The sequence below is a fragment of the Myotis daubentonii genome, chromosome 8, assembly GCF_963259705.1.
Source record: "Myotis daubentonii chromosome 8, mMyoDau2.1, whole genome shotgun sequence".
In the NCBI taxonomy this organism is placed as follows: domain Eukaryota; kingdom Metazoa; phylum Chordata; class Mammalia; order Chiroptera; family Vespertilionidae; genus Myotis; species Myotis daubentonii.
In genome coordinates this window covers 60,913,752-60,935,007 of record NC_081847.1, presented here as the reverse complement: position 1 = coordinate 60,935,007, position 21,256 = coordinate 60,913,752, and the positions used below count along the sequence as shown (strand labels likewise).

General features: G+C 41.3%; 1 protein-coding gene across 1 annotated transcript in view; it reads left to right on the top strand.

The window, feature by feature from the left end:
- Positions 1–21,256, top strand: part of L3MBTL4 (L3MBTL histone methyl-lysine binding protein 4) — a 336,612-nt gene that overhangs the window by 180,640 nt on the left and 134,716 nt on the right.

The following is a 21,256-nucleotide window of genomic DNA, read 5'->3' as shown; positions in this document are numbered from 1 at the left end:
ATAGGCTGTCGTGACTAACAACCAGTTTTAGGCCCATGTGCAAGCAGCTACATTGTTGTGTGTTTTGTTTGCTCACTGCTTCTGTTGCTCTCCTTTTGGCTTCTTGGGATGAAGCTAGCAAGTTTTTCTGTTAATGAAGATACCTTACATTGAGCCAACCCAATGATGCTTGAACCTTAATTCCGAAAGGACTACATTTTTGAAAGAATTCCTTAACTTCTTGTAGAAATGAGAAGAGTCCCTGAAAATATGGCAAGCATTTTTACATTTGCTAGATTCTTCCAAAGCCACAAAGCCAATATGGTACAGGTTCTTATGTAAGCTGCAGTGCTTTGTCAAGCACAGGGTCTGTACACAGAGTGTAATGCAGGGAGTCATGCTCAGTACCATGCTGGGAGAAGAGTAGAAGCATTTGTGCTTTGTGGTTACTTTTTCCCTGCTTTGTATTTTCCCAGATTTCATACCCCAGCATGCTGGGAAATGGTCTCACTTTATGGTGTCCCCCTCCCCCATACCCACATGCACACCTCAGTCTCTCATTCCAGTAACTGTCTTAAGTATGAATGATTTCAACAGGGGTAGAGATAGATCAGCATTTCAGGTATAGGGGCAGCTCTCTTTACTCATTGCCTGTTTCTTTGCCAAGCTGCTTAATGGACTTCTTGACCTGAATGTCTCATAAGTATCCTGAAGCCTATGGATGCTTATCTCAAATGTGAATATCATCCCAAACCAAAACTTCTTTTTCTGTTGTTGTTCCTACTTGCTTCCAAATCTCCTACTTCTTATTCAAAATCATTCTGGTCTCTGCCCCATCCTTACCCCTTCATCACCCCACACATACAACCAGTCATTACTTCTTGCTGATACTCTTTTTTGATTTCTCTAGAATCCATCTTTGACCTGCACTCCTCCCTTCCAACACCATTGCACTATTTGCACCCTTATCATAGTTAGAAATGAGTGTATGGATGAGTTGCACAGATCATCCTGAATAGCCTAGAATGGATCTAAAAATTCAAGTTCTGGAGGCAACATAGCCTAGTCATTAAAAGTGTGAAATGTGGAGTCTGAATGCTTGGGTTTGAATGTCAATTTTACTGCTTGCTGAGCGTGTGCCTCTCTGTGCCTCACCTATAAAATGAAGGTGATATTAGTATATCTATTCCATATCCTATGTAATAAAAGTATAATATGCTAAGTGCCCAGTCCTCCATTCAACCAATCAAAGCATAATATGCTAATGACATGCTAAGGACACTCAATCAATGGTTATGACATGCACTGACCACCAGGGGGCAGATGCTCCAACTGGTAGGTTAGCTTGCTGCTGGGGTTTGGCTGATCGGGACTGCACAAGATGGGCTGGACATGCCCTGGAGTCCTCCCGTGATCCCTCCCTGGCTGGCCAACCTCCCACATCCCTCCCCATCCCTGATCCTGCACTGGTGGGGTCCCTTGGCCTAGCCTGCGCCCTCTCACACTGAAGGAACCCCGCCTCCAGTGCACAAATTTTGTGCACCGGGCCTCTAGTATCCTATCTAATAATAGACAAACATGGTAATTAACCAAAACTTCGCTACCCTTCCCATTGACTAATCAGGGAGATATGCAAATTAACTGCCAACCAAGATGGCGGCCAGCAGCCATGCAGCTGAAGCGAATATGAGGCTTGCTTGCTTCAGTGACAGAGGAAGCCAAGGTTCCCCGCCTGCTGCAGCCCAGCTCTGAGCTCCAGATGCAACAATGTTGCAATTATAGAAGCTAAACAAACCCAGAAACCTGCTTTCAGCCGCCAGCGGACTCAGAGCTTAGAGCGCCAGTGATGGCAACAGAGTTTCAATTATAGAAACTAAACAAACCCAGATACCTGCTTTCAGCCAGCCACAGCCTCAGAGCTGGAGCCAGCTCTCAGCTCCAGTGACAGCCATAGAAGGTAAATAAATCCCAGAATAAAAAGAAAAGAAAAAAAAAGAGGCTGGGAGCTTCAGTCACCTGCCAGCCTGAAAACAGCACTCAGTCCCTCACCCAGACTGGCCAGGCACCCCAGTGGGGACCCCCACCCTGAAGGGGGTGTGACCCACTGCAAACAGCCATCAGCCCATCATCCAGGCTGGTCAGGCACACAAGCGGGACCCCCACCCTGATCCGGGACACCCTTCAGGGCAAACCAGCCGGCCCCCACCCATGCACCAGGCCGCTATCCTATATAGTAAAAGGGTAATATGCAAACTGACCCTGACAGCAGAAAGACTGGGAATGACTGGTCACTATGACACACACTGACCACCAGGGGGCAGACGCTCAATTCAGGAGCTGCCCTCTGGTGGTCAGTCGCTCTCACAGCGGGGTGCTCTGCTCAGCCACAAGCCAGGCTGATGGCTGCCAGTACAGCGGTGGTGGTGGGAGCCTCTCCTGCCGCCTCAGCAGTGCTCAGATGTCCGACTGCAGTTTAGGCCTGCTCCCCACTGGCAAGTGGACATCCCCCGAGGGCTGCCGGGCTTCCAGAGGGATGTCTGATTGCCATCTTAGGCCCAATCCTCCGGGGAGCGGGCCTAAGCCAGCAGGTGGTCACCCCCGAGGGGTCCCAGACTGCGAGAGGGCACAGGCCGGGCTGAGGGACCCCCTACCCCCGAGTGCACAAATTTTTGTGCACCGGGCCTCTAGTTTATTATAATGAAATAGGGTAAATATATGCATAACATCCTAAAGACTACCTGACCCATAGTATGTGCTCAATTAATGCTAGCTGCTTTCAGCAAATTGCATAACATTCTATAGATTTTCATTTTTATGTACAACTGTAAAATATTAAGGATTACAACATTCAAAATTGTGCTAAAATTAGTATCTGAGTGGAGTTTCCAAAATATTTTACTTCAGTTTTTTTCTGAAGTTTCATGTGTTAGCAATATTACAAGATTTCTGTTTTGAGTACTCACAATCAGGGGATTGGAATCCCTATAATTTGGGGGGAAGATAACTTGTAATTGGCTGTCCAGTTGGTCATGTACTTGCTTTTTTGTTATAAATTTGTTTAGATTAGTCATTATTAATATGGCTTATTATAGGTTGTTCAGTTAACCCTATGGTTTATAATTATTCATATGTTCATCAGTAGTCTTATTAATGTTTAAATACCTAGACTTCCAGACATAATATGGTTCAATATGTACCATTCGTGCAAAAATACACAAAACCACACACATAAACAGAGCTCTGCTCCAAAATTTATTTGTCACTGAAAAATTTTCCCACTTGAAAGTAGAAAAAAATGGTTAGTCTAGGTACTACAACAAAAGCAAGTTTGAAAGTCTAGCACTGACTGTTGTAACAAGTTCCTGTTTTTGTCGTTTCTTCCTTATAATAGTCTGTGCAAAACCGAAATCATACCTCATTTTCTCCATAATCATAATATTCAATAGTTTATAATATTCAGTCACTAAGGCCTAATATAGAAGTTCTCAAAACAGTAACTGGTGATCACAAAAGCCTTCTGAGCATGAAAATTTGAATGTTCTCATTCATCTGGGAAGAGCACCAGTTTGTATGGCCAGGTGATGACAATTACCCCCTAGGTGCCATTCTCAGCCACAGATGCTCACCTGCAGTTGTCCTGTATTCCTCTGCCAGAAGAAACTTTTCTTTTCTTGTACCATGAAGGCATAATTTGTTTCTCTAATGTATAGCCCTTCATCTTGGACTTTTTCTACACTTAGCATCCGAATTAAATAATTAAGATGTAGCACTATTAAGTTGTTAAGTTCTTTCTGTCATGCTTTGCATTCCATGAGTGTCTTTACAAATATATAAAGACTAGAAGCCCATTGCATGAAGATTCACACAATAGGCCCTCTTTCCCCTGGCTGCTGGCACTGGTTTTCCTCCGGCACCCTGGACCCAGGCCTTTGGTCCGGCCACAGCGAGGCTTGGTTTCAGTCTTCAGTCTTCAGTCTTCAGACTTCAGTCTTCACTCTATGCCTGCGTATGCAAATTAACCACCATCTTTGTTGGGTTAATTAGCATAGTTGATCTGATTGGCTGGTGGGTGTAGCAGAGTGACACCAATTTGCATGTTTCTCTTTTATTAGTGTAGATGCCCCAGCTGGTTTGGCTCTGTGGATAGAGCTTCCTCCTGTGGACTAAAGGTTCCCAGGATAGATTCCGGTCAAGGGCACATGCGTGGGTTGCAAGCTCAATCCCCAGTAGAGGGCGTGCAGGAAGCAGCCGATCAGATTCTCTCTCATCATTGATGTTTCTATCTCTCTATCCTTCTCCCTTCCTCTCTGAAATCAATAAAAATCTATTTTAAAAAAGATATAAAAACATCAAAAGCAAAAAAGCCATGCTTAACTTGGTCATCTACTTGATTTTGGGGGTAATCTTTTTAGTCATATCATTGGGAAACTGTAATCCCAGTCACATTTGATGTTAAATTTCTTTAAATAGAGCTCATTTCTTTTCCTTTATTGTTAGTTATACTCCCACAGATTACCTACTCCATTGGGCAGTGGATGGCCAGTAGCTCTTGCTTTGGAAATTAACCAAGCTTGGATATGATCGACTTTGGAGTTAGAAAAACTTGGATTTAAATTCTGTTCTGCTCTGACTGACTCCATGCCTTTGTGCAGGTTACTTTACCTCTGGGACTTGCAGGCTTGTGACATTAAGTGCCTTAATGGCTGCTTTTGGTTATTAGAGACACAGTGGCCCCTCAGTAAATAGCAGGGCTGGGTGAAGAGTGCAGGAACATTTGCTTCCCATGCCACCGTTTCTCTTCATTGATCCAGAAAATTGGGAGTTGACTTTATTTTCTAGAACTTACACAACCAGTATGGCCTTTTCCTAGGTACTTGTTATAATCACACTATCCATGAAGGGTTGCTGATCTCTGAGCAAATATTGAATAACATTCAGGACAGTTCAAAACATTTAGAATTATTGACTTAAGCTTAGGATAAGTAGATCCTATAAGCCCCATTAAACTAAGAACTAAAGAACTATGCTGTTTGCTTATTAAAAAATCCTGAATATATCACTGCAAATTTGCACCCAATTCCATATGTGGGGTTTTTCCTCACACCAAGCAATTCTCTGACACCAATTGGATGTCCTACAATTCAGTCCATTCTGACACTGTCTACCTGAAGATAGCATCAGACTCCATAGGTGAAAGGCTCAGTCCCACAAGACCAGGGGTCCTCAAACTATGGCCCGCGGGCCACATGCAAATACAAATATTGTATTCGTTCCCGTTTTGTTTTTTTACTTCAAAATAAGATATGTGCAGTGTGCATAGGAATTTGTTTATAGTGTTTTTTTTAAAAACTATAGTCCGGCCCTCCAACATTCTGAGGGACAGTGAACTGGCCCCCTGTTTAAAAAGTTTGAGGACCCCTGCACAATACTGTCCCCACTTCAGATGTCAGTCAAAAGTTCATGTTGTTAACTCTGCTTGTAAAAAACTGACTATACATCACAGGTTTCCATGACCCCCACCTTGAGTTCAATTAAGGTGCTTGAGCAGCACATAGAATTCAGGAAATTAGTTATGAAGTAATATACGGGGTGATGTTCTGTCCTCATGTCCCAGCATGGTGGCACATGGATACATTCCGATGTACTAACCCAAAAGTGTTCCAACCCTGTCCTTCTGGGTTTTTATGGATCCTTTATTGCATAGGTATGATTGATTAAATTATTGTCCACTGGAGATTGAACTGTGTCCAGCCCCACTCCCCTCCCCAGTGGTCTAGGGTGGGACTGAAGTTTCCAACCCTGTAATTACATGGTTGGCTCCACAGGCAACCTGCCCTCATCCTTAAGAGCTTTCCAAAAATCATCATCTCATTAACATACAAAAGACACTTATTATTCTCAACACAGGAAATTCAAGAATTTTAGGAGTTCTGAACCAGGATGGATATAAATATTTTTTATTATAGATAACAATATAACAATTATAAATATACCACCAGCAAAATAAAATTATTCTCACTGAGTTGTTTAATAGCTTTCTAGTTGTCAAATCAAGTGGATTTAACCAGTTCTAATAGCCTTCTCTGTTAAGCACAATTTACCATTTCTTTGTCCCTGTTTTAGGCAGTGCACTTTCGTTGGGTCTCCTTTTGCCTTGCTTCTCAGACCATACAGAAGGCTGCTCTGCCTCTGGGTAGGATGTATCTTCCCTTCCTTCTAGCCTTGGGCCAACAAGGTGAAATCATTTGCAGTCAAGAGTCACCTGGTCTCCAAAACTTTGATGTTCTTGAGGAGATGAGTTTTCTCTTTATCCTTATCATCCTACAGTATTTTGTCCTCTCCTTGTTTTGTTATTTATTTATTTATTTATTTATTAGCCACTCTTGTGCCCAGAACCCTCCAAAGGCTTCTTGGCTCACACAGAGTTTGTTCCATAGCTCTTCCTCTCACTCACAGGCCCTCTGCAATTTGACCCGTGGGAGCTCCTAACAGAGTTTTGTATTCTTATCCTTGCTCTCTCAGGGCTCTTCCCAGCATAACAGCATGCATCCACGTCTGCTCCTGTTGTGCCCTTGACTTGGAACCTGTGCCCCCTGTGCTCCCAAGGCTTGTTCTGAGGGTCCCTCCCAGAGATGCCTTCTCTGTTGAGCTGTTTACAAGACAACAGCCTTGCCATTCTTTTTTTTTAAATATATTTTATTGATTTTTTACAGAGAGGAAGGGAGAGGGATAGAGAGTTAGAAATATCGATGAGAGAGAGAAACATCGATCAGCTGCCTCCTGCACATCCCCTACTGGGGATGAGTCCGCAACCAAGGTACATGCCCTTGACCGGAATTGAACCTGGGGCCCTTGTGTCCGCAGGCCGACGCTCTATCCACTGAGCCAAACCAGTCAGGGCAGCCTTGCCATTCTTTAGCTCTGTTAGCTGCCTTTGTGTTTCTTAATGACAGTTCTCACAGGCTGACATGAGATTATAAGTTTATTTGTTTCTGTTCTCATCCTTCTCCCTTACTAGAATACTTCTTATGGTGACGGACACCTCATGTTGCTGGTGACCTACCACTTCCTGCCATGGGTTGCGTGGCTCAGCCTGTGCTCTCCACACAGCGTAGGCTCTCAATGACTATTTCTCCAATTTGCTTGTTATTTTCCTAACCTCTTGCATTTTATAAATGTAATCTGTCTATATTATTTCCCCCTATCTACTCCTTCAGCCCTTGTTTTAAATACACTTTTAGAAATGATATTTAAAAAGAATAAAATATCTGACTGCACGGAAATGTTTTCAGGTAGGGATAGAATAATAAAATAAAGTTACGATAGGTCCCAATACCTCTAATAAGGGAAATATAGCTGGAGACAAAAAAGAAAACCAAACCAAACCAGAAACAGTTTTTGAATTAAGTATAGACTTGGATGAGCCACTTGGTAACTGACTTTTCTCATAGGTATGTATAAAGTGTTTTTTTCTGAAATGACAAAGAACAAACATAAAATGACAAGAGCTGATGGGGATGTGGAGTGACATAGTGTGCTGCTGAGCCCTCCAGGGAGAGCCTCCCTGAAGGTGACCAGTTGTCAGAGGAGGCTTGCCTCACCGTTTGTGCCATGAATACCAATCACCACAAACTTGAGAGGAGCAGACTGCCTTCTCAGCTGAGGTATAAAAATAAGTAGATGTAGGAGAGAGGGTTTGATTCATATTCTCGAAAAGTGTGAACCAACCTAGAAAAAGTGCTTTATTTTTGAGAGACACCAAAGATGTGGATGTCAAACATAAAAGTGACACAGTCACTATGGTCCAGGGCCATAGTTAGAATGCATTTCTGGTTTGCCTGAACCCTACTGTGTGATAATACTTTTATAATCATGTGAGGCTTCCCTCTCCGTCACCCCTTCTTTAGACAGGAAAGTGGGTGACCCAGCTGGTGTGAGGTTCCAGCCTTGGAGAAGCCTGTGGTAGTGCCAAGTCTGGGCTTCCAGAAAGGGTAGCACCTGTATCTTCTCTGTTCAGAATGGAGGACTCTCTCACCCTGTAGAGTAGGAGACTCTCTCTCTCACCCTGTAGAGTAGGAGACTCTCTCTCTCACCCTGTAGAGTGGAGGACTTTTCTCACCCTGTAGAATTCATCTCAAATGGTTTCTTCTGAGGAAGGCCTTCCTGGGCCATATTATCTAAAAACAGCCACCACTATTATATCCCATTTCACAACTTCCTTTTCTCACAATATGTAAGTATTACTTTAATCATCTATTTCCCAGCTTTTTATCAGTAGTGCTTATGAGACTGTAGGCTTCATGAGTGGAGGGTCGATGAGTATTGCATGTCATCATTTCTCTAGTGTTTGGCTTCCAGTAAATATTATGCATTTCTCTCTTTAAGGATTGGTTAATCACTTATGCCAAAACATGCATCTCTAGTGGCCGAATTGGGCTCTCACCTACAACGTTTATGAAGTGAATTATTTAGTTGTAGCTATGGAATTAGTCTAGTCAGGACTAGTGGTAAGGACATGGGCCAAACACTTCTCTTTACTAACAAAGGAACATTTCATTAATAAAAAGTTGGCTGGCAGAAAAAGGAAACTTTCTAGTGGCTTGCATGTCTAAATAACCTGGTCATTGTTCTCTCTCTAGTTTATTTGTGATTTGTATTTAGAACTAATTATGATGCTTTATTACAAAGTAGATTAAATGAAGCATTATTATGAAATTAAAGTATATATTAGTAAAATAGTAATACAAAGTATAATATGCATAGCCTCTATAAATAAAGACCTTAAGAACAGGCTAATTTATTTAATTGTTAAACAAGCAAAATAGAACATAACTGATAAAAAGATATAGTGAATCTTTATCTCATTTGTTTCATTACACAGCAGATGCATAACAGAATCACTTGTAAATGCACCATATGGCCTAATACATTGTTTATCCTGTTAAGTGAGATGAAATTCATTAATCTACATTAAGAAATGAATAATGCATAAAACCCTCTTTGATGAGCATTTGGGGTCCTGTTGAATTAGAGAAGTTTTATTTCATCAGAGATGGAAATTCACTTAGATTATAAAGAGTTAATGCAATTATAGCCTAAATGTGGAATGAAACTATGATGGATAGATGTCATTCAGAAGAAAAAAAATGGAGATTGTTAAGTAACAACACATTTTCAATTTTACTCTGTTTTAAAGACGATTTTATAAGAAATCTTAATACTTGTTCTTCCAAAATACAGCAAGCAAGTAATCAGCAGTGTTTTAAGAGTCCCTAAGTAGTCATTGACTTAATAGACAATTATAGTGCATTGTGTTTTTAAAAAAAGTTAGCTATTTTAGAAGTCCCTAATTACAGATTTGCATGCTAGAGATATCAAGGAAAAATAATACATTTCAAAATGTACTTACAGTCTAAATGATATTATGTTTTAAATGGTCCTTGTTGAAGTCTTATCCTGTGTGCTCTGCCTTCTGGAGGTGTGAAGACAGAACTCATTTACTTGGTTCTAAAACTTAATCTTTGAAATCCTAGTGGCAGCTCAGAACGATTTTACAGGTTATGTTCCCATCATAGCTAGATGAGTTTGCTCGCTGCTGTTCGGTGGAGATGGAATGTAACAAGGTGGGTAGGTATTAGTCCTCCCATTACCGACATTGGTAGGTTGTATCTTAACAAGGTTCAGCTTTGTGCAAAGTTACAGACATGTAGAACAAATACACACTAACTTCTCAAAGTCATGGACTGACTCAGTAGTTTGACAGTAAGCTGAAAGAGATTATTATCCTGTCCCAGTCAATGAGTCACATCTGGCCAGATTATGGACAGCAGCATTCATGCTTTGCCATTTATTTCAAACCAAAAAGTAAAAATTAGAATTTATTTCTGAGCAATGAAATGAGTTTCACTTCAACACATAAGATAACGATGGCAGAATAATCTGCACAAGTCTTTGGGCTAGCAGCTCTCTGCACCTGTGCATCCAGCACCGGTGAGTATAGATCTTTCTCATGATCTGCTCACAGATCGACATATTTAAGAGCTCCTCACCCTAGCAGCTGCAGATGCAAAGCCAGAGCTACATGGACCAGCCAAAAGCTTCCCCCCTGATATATTTGGACGTCTTCTGCTCCATCTCACCCTCCCTGGAGCATTCTTTAGACTACTTCTAATTTTACTTGTATCGTTCCTTCAGAAATGTTATCTATATGTAATGTTATTTCTATGATCATCAAATAGTTAAAATCCATTAATGGTGAGAGGCACGGTGCTGATAGCATATCATACTGGCATTACATCCCAGTAATGCATACCTTCTGCATTACTGACCTTCCCTTTCAAGACATCCTTCTCCTTTAATAATCATAAACTCTTCATAATGCTCCTTTCCTTGACTGTTTTCCTGACTATTAAATCGTTTATGACCTAAGGAATTGTAAAACAGAGTAAAAGAAATAGTTTTCACCCAGCTGGTGTGGCTCAATGGTTGAGCATTAACCTATGAACCAGAAGGTCAGGGTTAGATTCCCCATCAGGGCACATGCCCGGGTTGCAGGCTCAATCCCAACTAGGGGGCGTACAGGAGGCAGCTGATCAGTGATTCTCTATCACTGATATTTCTCACTCTCTTTCCCTCTTCCTTCCTCTCTGAAATCAAAAGTATGTTTTTTTTAAAAAAATAAATACAGTTTTTACAAGTTTTCATTCTTTTTTTAGTTAAATTTATTTGGATGACATTGGTTAATAAAATTATATAGGTTTCAAGTGTACAGTTCTATAATACATCATCTGTATGTTGCATTGTGTATTTACCACTCAAAGTCAGTTCTTCTTCTGTAACCATATATTTTCCTTCTTTTATTTAATTTATCTTTATTGTTGAAAGTATTACAGATGTTTCCCTCATTGACTCCCTCTACTGTGCCCCCACCCCCCAGGCCTTCACTGCACTATTTTCTGTGTCCATGAGTTATGCATATATGCATACAAGGTCTTTGGTTAATCTTTTCCTGCCCCCGCTCCTCCCTTCCCTCTAAGATTCACCAGTCTTTCCCATGCTTCTATGTCTCTGTGTCTATTTTGTTCATCAGTTTATTTTGTTCAGTAGATTCTGCATATGAGTGAGATCTTGTGATACTTGGCTTATTATTTTGCCTTCTTTATCTTTATTTCCTTCCCCAATCACCTTTTTCCATTGGTGGCCACCAAACTAATGGCTGTGTCTATGAGGTTTTTCTTGTTTGCTTGTCTTGTTTGTTCATTAATGCTTTCAGTTTTATATACCACACTAGAGGCCCGGTGCACAAAATTCATGCACTGGGGGATGGGGTTCCCTCTCACAGTCCGGGAGCCCTCAGTGGATGTCCTACTGATGGCCACAGTCGGGCAGCAGAGGCTCGGAGCAGGCGTCCTGTGTGTGTGTGTGTGTGTGTGTGTGTGTGTGTGTGTGTGTATGTATGTGTCTGCTGGGGGCCTGCCCCCAGCCACACTGTGGAGGCTTGGAGCAGGCACCCCTCTGTGTTGATCTCTCAGGCTCCTGGCCTCCACTGCATGTTTTTCTCTCCCTTGAGCTGTGGCCAGGGTGGGGTGCTGCCTGCAGGCTGCGCTTTCCTGCTCATGGATCACCGGATCACTCCAGAGACCGGGGTTAGGCCCTGCTTGGTGCTGCCTGTGGGGAACTTGACTGCTCTGGGATCGCCATGGCTATCCGAGGAGCAGGCCCACCCGGGGGCTGCCCAGCTTCCGCACTTGCCAGCTCTGGGATCACCATGGCGACCCCAGGAGCAGGCCCACCCAGGGGCCACCCGCCCTCCACATTTGCCTGCTGCTGGCAGCGGGGCTTAGATGGCACATGGGGGTCCCAGCTGGGGCGGGGCTTAGGTGACGCAATCGTGCCACCTAAGCTCAGCCCCCCAAGGCCGCACACGGGGCTAGGATGGCATCTTGCGCTGGCCAGCCCTGCCTGCAGTATGCAAATTAATTTGCATATGGCACTGATTAGCCAATGGGAAGCATAGTGAAGGTACAGTTAATTACCCTTTTTGTCTTTTATTAGATAGGATATGAATGAAATTATATGGTTCTTGACTTTTTTCCATCTGACATTTTTCATAGTGTGATATTCTATAGATCCATCCATCTCTCCTGGTTTTGGATTACTCTACAAAGCAATAATAATCAAAATAGTATCATATTTGCAAAAAAGCAAGTTTTCATTCTTTAATGTGCAGCTTGTATAATATCTCCAACCAAATGTTATACAATGCCAGGCAGCCATAGAAAATTCAGCAACAGTGGACTCAAGTCTTATTCTAGGGTTAGTTTCTAAATTCGGCAAGTAAGGCAAAAAATGTTTTCAGTCACAGTTATTGCAAACTGTGTCTCACTAAGCCCAGCACAGGGGTTACCCATTGTCATTGAACTGAACAGTCAGCACCTTTTCAGCATTAGGTGATGTGTTGGTGAGCAGAAGGTCATGCTGTGTGAAACCACATCTCATTTTAAATACTAGGACCATTTAGATTAGGTGGGAATAATCCATTTACATATATCTAGTACCAAATTAGTCATTTTTAAAAAAATCTGATCCCCTATAATAAAGAGCTAATATGCTACTGAGACCAAACAGCAGAATGACCATCAGGACAATTGTCCAGACGACCTTCTGAACAAAGCTGGGGCTTTGAGGGCCGAGCCCCTTGCACAAATTCGTGCATTGGGCCTCTGTTTTTATATAAAAGACAAGCTAAAGGAGATTCAGAACAAAGAAAGTAGTTTTAGGTTTTTTTAAATGATCTTTGAGACAAAATTATATAAAAATTAAGATTTAGAAGATAATCTGTCTGTTTTGATTTCTTCCTTAAAAATAATGAAAAAAATGTAGTAGGAAAGTCTAGTGCAGCCGTGGGCAAACTACGGCCTGTTTGAAATGAATAAAACTAAAAATAAAAGACCGTACACTTTTATGTAATGATGTTTACTTTGAATTTATATTAGTTCACACAAACACTCCATCCATGCTTTTGTTCTGGCCCTCCAGTCCAGTTTAAGAACCCATTGTGGACCTCGAGTCAAAAAGTTTGCCCACCCCTGGTCTAGTGAAATAGTGTTTATATTAATTACTTTTTGATGCCATATCACCCTCAGTTCCTCACAATACATTTATCGGTTAGATGTAGGCTTAGTTCTATTTAGTGACATGTAAACCAAATTTTTTAGTGAGCCAATAATCCCTAAAGTTTTTCTAGTCTTAAAATCCGGTGCTTCTGTCTCATCTACATGGACCTCTCTCAGTTTTTTCCTGCATAAATCAAGAGTGTCATTTTCCTGATTTTTTTCAAAGTTAAAAACTAGGCAATAAAGCAGGTTGGCAATTTATGAAGGCTTATGCTATTTAGTATTATAAAAAGAGCCTAGTTTTGTCTACTTAAATAATTATGGTATAACTGATGATATAAATTCCCTGTTTAAATGTCATTACAGCCACATACTGGTGAACACCATTCACATAGTCCTCACTGTCTTGTCTCTAGACCTTTACAGCAGCCAGAGAAATGATATTTCATCCAGATATCTCAGGTGGAATCATCCCGTTTTCCAGCAAACCTATGGTCTCCCTGAAACTGTACCCATATTACACATGAGATCCTCTTGTTCTGGGATCCTTGTGCTATTATCCAATTACCCACCATACTATTCTTTCCCTATTTAAAGCTCAGCATGTGATAAATGCATTTTATCATATTTGCTAAGAAAATCTTTGCCAGCTGCTCTGCAGTCTTTTTTTAAATACTGAGCAAAACCCAACATACCATGTTTCACTTTTTGTCCTCACTGCTCAGAAGCTCTGTCAGATCTGTGGAAGGGACCTCTAGAAAACTGTCCATTGCTTTTGCCCTCTTTTCTTACCACATTTTCCTGTGGGGTGGGATTAGTATCGTTTTCACGTTCACTGGTCCTTCAGGACTCTAGCACACTTCTGAATGTTTTCCTGTGATAATTGGATGGTTAATTTACCTTCCTCTACTAATATTGACATGGTTATCTTTAATGTTTTTTCTGAATCACCAAGTAAGTATAATATCCATAGTTTTAGTAACCTTTTAAAAATTATTTTGCATTTCCATTTCAGAAAATTATTGTTCTATTTTATTTATATATCATGAAACCCGACAGTCTGAAACCCAGTACAAGTAAACATGATGTTTAGTTACACTATTTCTTCTCCTTTTTGAGAAACTCATTGTTATATCACAACGGGTATTTATTGTCCCCAATTTTATTAGGAGACAGAGAATAAGTATGATTAACCTATAATATTAGTTTGAAAGATATGCTTATTATTTGCATTCTCCAACAGTCAAGGGTAATTATTTCATTAAATCTTCTTAGCAAACTATAATATAAATTTCCTGGGTATGGGGTAAAAAAGAAAACAGGCCACAAATACAAAAGTTTCCAATTCAAAAAAAAAAAAAGATTGTGAAAGCTTAATTATTTGAAATGAGAACATGAGCATATTTGAACAGTTTATTTTTTTCTCTAGACTTAATACTGTTGCATCCCTTGCTCCATTCTTAGTCTCAGCTGATATCTTGCTGCTATTTTGCTGAGAAAATAAATGCTCTCAGGGAAAAATTGGTCAACCCCTACCCTGATCTTCCAGCACACCCTCCTCTGTACACATGCCCCTGCCACTGAAACTGCTTGAGTCCCTGCTGTCAGCACTCAGTCCCCACTGGCCTCCAGCTTATCCCTATGTGGCCACTCAAGAACCTTTCCCTATAATTACACCCTGTCTCTATGTTATCAAATTTTCCTTCGACTGAAACATCACCGTTATCACTCAAACAGAAACAATAATAACAATATATGCTTGACCACAAACCCCCTTTTATGCCATCCTTCATATAAAAAAACTCATCAGAATAGTTTACGCTATGATTTCCCTCTTTCCTCTGCCATTCTCCCTTGAACTTCAGTCAGGCCTGTTCCTGTCTGTTCAATGAAAATGTTCCAGGCACCCAGCCCTGCTCACAGCCACTGACTCCCTACCTTCACGTGCTTCCTCTGTGAACAATGCGTTTTTCCTGGCTTTACTCTTACTCCCCCAGCTGCTCCTTTTTGGCCCCTTTCTCATGCTTTCTTGTCTCTACATACTGTGTTCCCCAGGGCTCAGTCCTCAGGCTTCTGCTCTCCCCCAAGACACTAACTCACTATGGGACTTCATCTAGTCCATGGCTTTCAATGCCAGGTATGGATGTCATCGCTACATTGGCACCTCTAGTTCCCCCTCAATGCAGAGCCTGCCCAAGACCTTTACTGGTTTCCAGTAGAAGCAAATGCTTCTCAAGGAACATGACCCCCGTATTTTCTCACTGATTCAGCTCCTCTCTATACTTTCCAGTGTCCTCACTCTAACCCAGAATATAACGCAGACCCTTTTGCTCTGGCTTGTCTGATCTCTTGCACCCTATCCATTGTCCATGTCGCTCCAGCCATTCGATTGTTGATTCTGTCTTTGGCAACAGAAGGTAAGCTCCAAAGGGTCAGGCTTTTCTGTAGGGTATACTGCCTTATTCCTAGCACCTGGAATACTGTCTGGTATGTAGCAGGCATTTAATATCTCCTTAAATGAATGAATAACCCTCGGTGGCTGATTTATTTAGATAATAATAGTAAATAAAGTATTTTAACTTGTCTGTTATCAGTGAAATTTAAATCTGTTCCACTTTTCTGTTACATCCTCTGCAGCGGTTCTCAACCTGTGGGTCGTGACCCCTTTGGCAGTCGAACGACCCTTTCACAGGGATCACCTAAGACCTTCCTGCATATCAGATATTTACATTACGATTCATAACAGTAGCAACATTACAGTTATGAAGTAGCAACGAAAATAATTTTATGGTTGGGTCACAACATGAGGAACTGTATTTCAAGGGCCAGATGGTTGAGAACCACTGCTCTAGTGGATATTATCACCCATGCTAATGCCATCCTATATAATAAAATGCCAGCCACCATAAGCATAATGACTAGAATGACCAAAGACCAGAACCACCACAGCCCCTCAGAGGGCTGGCCCTGCCCCCAAGCAAGTGGTTAGGGGTGATCAGGCAGGCAGGCAGGCAGAATAGTTAGGGGTGATCAGGTAGGCAGAATGGTTAGGGGTGATCAGGTAGGCAGAATGGTTAGGGGTGATCAGGCAGGCAGAATGGTTAGGGGTGATCAGGTAGGCAGGCCAGCGGTTAGGGGTGATCAGGTAGGCAGGCCAGCAGTTAGGGACGGGCAATCAGGTAGGCAGATGGCCCCTCACCGGGCTGGCCCTGCCCCCAGCAAAGAAAGAGGGAGACCCAGGCCACCTACCGTGACTCTGTGGCAGGTGTGCTGCCAGCTAGCAATCGCCCCGCAGAGGGAGGCCCAGGCCAGCCAAGCCATTGCACCCCATGCTTGTCGCCTACAGAGGGAGGCCACTGGTGGCAGGGGAGGGGGGGCAGTGCTGCACAGATGGCAAGCAGTGGTAGAGGTGGGGGTGGGGCCAGCTGCCTGCCGCCAGGGGAAGGAAAGCCCGTTAGGCCCTGATCTCAGGCCAGGCCTAGGGGCCCTATCCGAGGGGTCCTGGATTGTGAGAGGGTGCAGGCCAGGCTGAGGGATCCCCCCGAGTGCACAAATTTTCATCCATTGGGCCTCTAGTTTGTCTATAAAACACCTCCTAAATGAATCAGGTTGAACTGCATGCTTTTTCAGCAGAGAGTGGACAGAGTTGAAATAAGGAGATAATGCTGCTGCTACTTGATCCTTATTTTCTGAAGCGACCAGCACCGATCTGGAGTTCATACAGTGTATCTGAATTTGTTTCCGTTAGTGTCAGCATTGTCACTGTGCTCTGGGTCAGCTCTATTCCAAATACAATAACAATTCTAAGAGGAAACTGCTTCCTACACAGACGGAGGGAGATGATCTCAGCTTCCAGCACATTCTGTGGGGGGAGAAGGGGGTAAAATAAGCCTTTCCATTCACATCACACAGGGTTGTCGGTTTGGGCCACTTTGAAATAAAGGACAGTTCACTTTCTCATTTCCTAGAGAGGAGTGCAACCTCTTTTTTCTAGATTTGCCCTTGATACCTTACATCATGTTTACGTGACAATAGGTCTGATACCCACATGCAATTCTAGTTTTTGTTTCAGAAAAATTACTTGATTTCACACACAAAAAAGAAACAAAATAAAATTGCTGTTTTACCCTAGGGAGTTTTTAGCTCCAAGTGACACAAAAATCGGCTCACAGTTGTTTAATCAAAAAGAGGGTTATTTTTTGTCTGTGACAGACACTGATATGGTAGAACCCCCTGGCATGTCTTTAATCCAGGCTCAGTTTTCCTTTATTCTCTGCTTCCTTCAACACTCTGCTCTTGTCCTTGTGCTTGTCACCTCATGAATGCTTAAATCTGAGTTCTGCAAAGGTCAAGGGAGGAAGAAATGGGCAAAGGGGATCAGCGTCATCTTTAGGAAAGAAGAGCATTCATAGACTTCTTCACCTTGCCTTTTCCCGAGATCTTATTGCTCAGGACAGTGTCATATGACCAAGTCTGGATGAGAGAGGCTGGGAAAGCTAACACTTTTAGTAAGGCATATTGCTGCCCTAAACCAAGTCATGGTTCAGTCAGCAAGAAAGGAGGGAATGGATGTTGGTGGGCAACTACGGTGTCTGTCCTGGTGCTCCTGGCAACCGTGTAGTTCTGTGGGAAGGAGGATCCACAAGGGCCTTTTGCTACAGTGAGTGTCCTGTTAGTGTGAGGCATTATTCATTACTCAGATAATTTCCAGTTTACAAGCATATTTTCCATTTCTTTGTTGTCTTGGCACCTGGAATACTGTTTGGCATTTATTATGCTAGCATGGCAGTTATCACTATCTGCAATTATATCAACTCCTGCTTGAGTAAATTTTTTATGAAATAATTGGAATAAATAAGAAGTTATTCAACTGCTTGATATATAGAGTAGCGAATAATATTTAGATGTAGAGAACCAGATTGATTTTAGGCACGCTAAGCTCTGAAATGAGGATCAAGTGGTTATTATCTCACAGTGTTCTGGTCAAGATATACCAAAATAATGACTACAGATGTTAATTGTTGTCTTCATGATTCTTTATTCAATCTTAGAATATACTTAGTCCATATCTCTTTTGTGCTAGTCGCTGCTGTAGCAGGGGCTTGGATACAATGGTAAACAAATTAGATAAGGTCGATGCCCTTACTTTAGTGAAGGGAGACATGTAATAAACAGATAAACTAGGAAAATAATTTCTAATAAGGTGGTAAAAGGAAGGCAAGAATGGGCAATATGTTTAGGGACAATCTCTCTGAAGGAGTGATTTCAAGTGGAGAACAGTTTTTCTAGAGACCTAATTCTCTAAATATCCAAGTTACAAATAAGATATTCTTGGTGAAAATGCAGTTACTTTTCTGGGGATCTAGGATAGAAATTAGTTTTATTATAGGCTCCCTTTATTCTAGAGGAAATAATATGAAGGGTTGTAGAATGTACAGGTTTCTTTTCCTGCAGATGGCTCTCTGTCTTATTCATCCTTGAGTTAACACATTAAGCATCATACAGAATTTACCAAGGAAATTGTTTGAGTCTGTGCATTTTTATTGCATGTTTTTCTTAACTCTTTTGTTGTGTTCCCTTGCTGTAATTCTTAATATATTACTTATTCTCCCAATAGCTGAGGTCATACTCTCCTTACAGATCTAACAAGGAGAGAATTATGACAGCCATGAGTGTTAAATATTTAAAAGATCCCTTTAAATCTTAATTTAATCAAGTGCATTAAAATGGTCCTGAAAAAATGCTAAAAAGCATTGAGAATTCCCTGTAGTATTATCCACACAGAGTGACACCTGGGCTGGCTGCTAGAAGGTATATGGGTTAATATTCCAGGTCTTTGTGACAGTGGCCTTGGTAGTATATTGTGAGGTACAGTTAGGAGAACAGTCTCTTATATCTTGTGTCCCTTTATTTTCTCATAGATCCTTTTATTTGTTGACTAACATAAGAATACTTCTTACTTAATGGACTTGTTTACACTTTTTAAACTTCAGTTCCCTCGAGTTGTTTAAAAATTGTTGGGGTATTTTTTAAGCATTTCCAAAAGCCACCTTTGAATTGGGAGGTCTTATTTCTTTCTATTTTTTCTCTCAAGGTATTTTGTGAAGTTGTGCAAGCACAAGTGTGTGAGACATACTTTCTTATTTTTTGATAAATTTAATAAAAATTTATATGAAGTATAAATATTTATTTTAATATCACCACATATTGGGACCCAGCTTCAGTCAGTATTTTTGTACAACATAATCAAACTGTAATGCAAATGTCTGGGTTGTTGTTTTTTAATCCTCACCCTAGGATATGTTTTTATTGATTGATTGAGAAAGAAAGAGAGAGAAACATCAATATTAAAGAGAAACATCGATTGATTGCCTCCCACGAGTTGCGACCAAGGAGCAAATCCTCAACCTAGGTGTGTGCCCTGACCAGGAATTGAACCTGCAACCTTTTGGTGTACAGGATGACACTCCAACCAACTGAGCTACCTGGCCACGGCTAAATTTCTGTTTTGTTTTGCTTTTGTGTAATAATCTTTTCTTACCCAAGAGCATCTTGAGGGGAGGACTGTGGAATATCCATCTGTTTATTTAATAAGCATTTATGGAGCACCAACTATGTGTCCACCAATTCTGTGTCAGTCTAGGAGTACTGGTCACGTAAGAATGAAATATACATAGGCATGCAGCTCATAGTCTAATAAAGAGATAAACATTAAACAAATAAACATTCATTTTGTATTTTGGTAAATGTTATATGAAATGGGAACCTAACATACTCTAGGGAATGCAGCCTGAGGAAGTGAAATATAGCTGTGATCTGAAATATAAATGGGAGTTATCTAGGCTTAGAAATAGGAAGGTCATCCCAACATGCACATGCTCTCCATTGTGGAAGAACCTGGTAGGTTAAGGAGCAGGAAGAGACCAGTTTGGATCCTGAAAATCAAGTGAGATATAGCTGAAGAGGTATATAGGAATCATATCAGGTAGACCAGGATATGGATTTTGGATGTAATCCAAACATCAATAAGAATCTATTGCTTAGATTAGACTTATGTTTTGAAAATGGCACTCTGGTTGCAAGTAGAATAGGTTGGACTGAGTCAAGAATGGCTACAGAAATGCTCCAAGGAGATGATGATGACTTGGATTAGGCCAGTCACAGTAGTGATGAAGAAAAATTGGCTGGCTAAATAAATATGTAAGAGATTGAGAATCGATTAGAAGTTGAGGCAGAGTGAAATGGAAGAGAAGAGATGTCAAGAATTATTCCAGGTTTCTGGAATGGAGTGTGATGTGATTTATTGGAATGAGCAGCTCTAGCAGAAAAGAAGGTTGGGGGACAAGATGATGACTTCAGTTTGAACATGTTGACTTTGAAATGCCTTTGAGAGATCCCAGTGGAGGTGCATTGGAGTTGAATGTATGGAGTTAGAACTATTGGTCTGGAACATAAAGAATGTCAGGGCTATCGTCTATGAGAATGTGTAGCACAGTTGATAAATGGAGTGTTGAAATGGATAGCCCAAGAACAAAATGTGGTGCTCTGTGACATTTTAAGGTTAACTAGAGGAAGGAAAGCTGGCAAAGGGAAATTGTCAGAGTATGATGTCACCAAAGCCAGTGGACAGTAACAATTCAAGAAGGAGACAGTGATTAATAGTACCAAGACATCTAGTGTAATGCATACTCTGCAGTGTATGTTGGGCTTAATACATAAAGGTCATTACTCACCTCAGAAGATAGAATGATGTGATTTGAGAAGCAAGATGTGAAGAAATAAAGATAACTTCTCTGAGAAATTTGTCTATGAAGGGGGAAAGAGTGAACGACAGTATCGGGAAATATGGGTGCCAAGTAGAGTTTTAAGCTTTTGTTTTCTGTTTTTGTCTTCATTTCTTTTTGTGGTTGGAGAAACTGGAGTAGGTTTAAATGTTGGTAGAAAGGATTCAAAAGTCCAGGAGTGATTAGAATATCCAATCACCTAAAGATCCTGGAGAATGAGGTAGCTATGACTCAAACATAAATGGTGATTGGAAAGGGAATTGTTCCTGCATTGTGATGGGAAGGAAGGAGGAAGATGGTGCACAGGAGGGCGATCTCCTGGTGTCTCAGTGAAGTAGCAGGCAAACTCAGCTACTGACAGCTGAAGGGTGGAGGTTG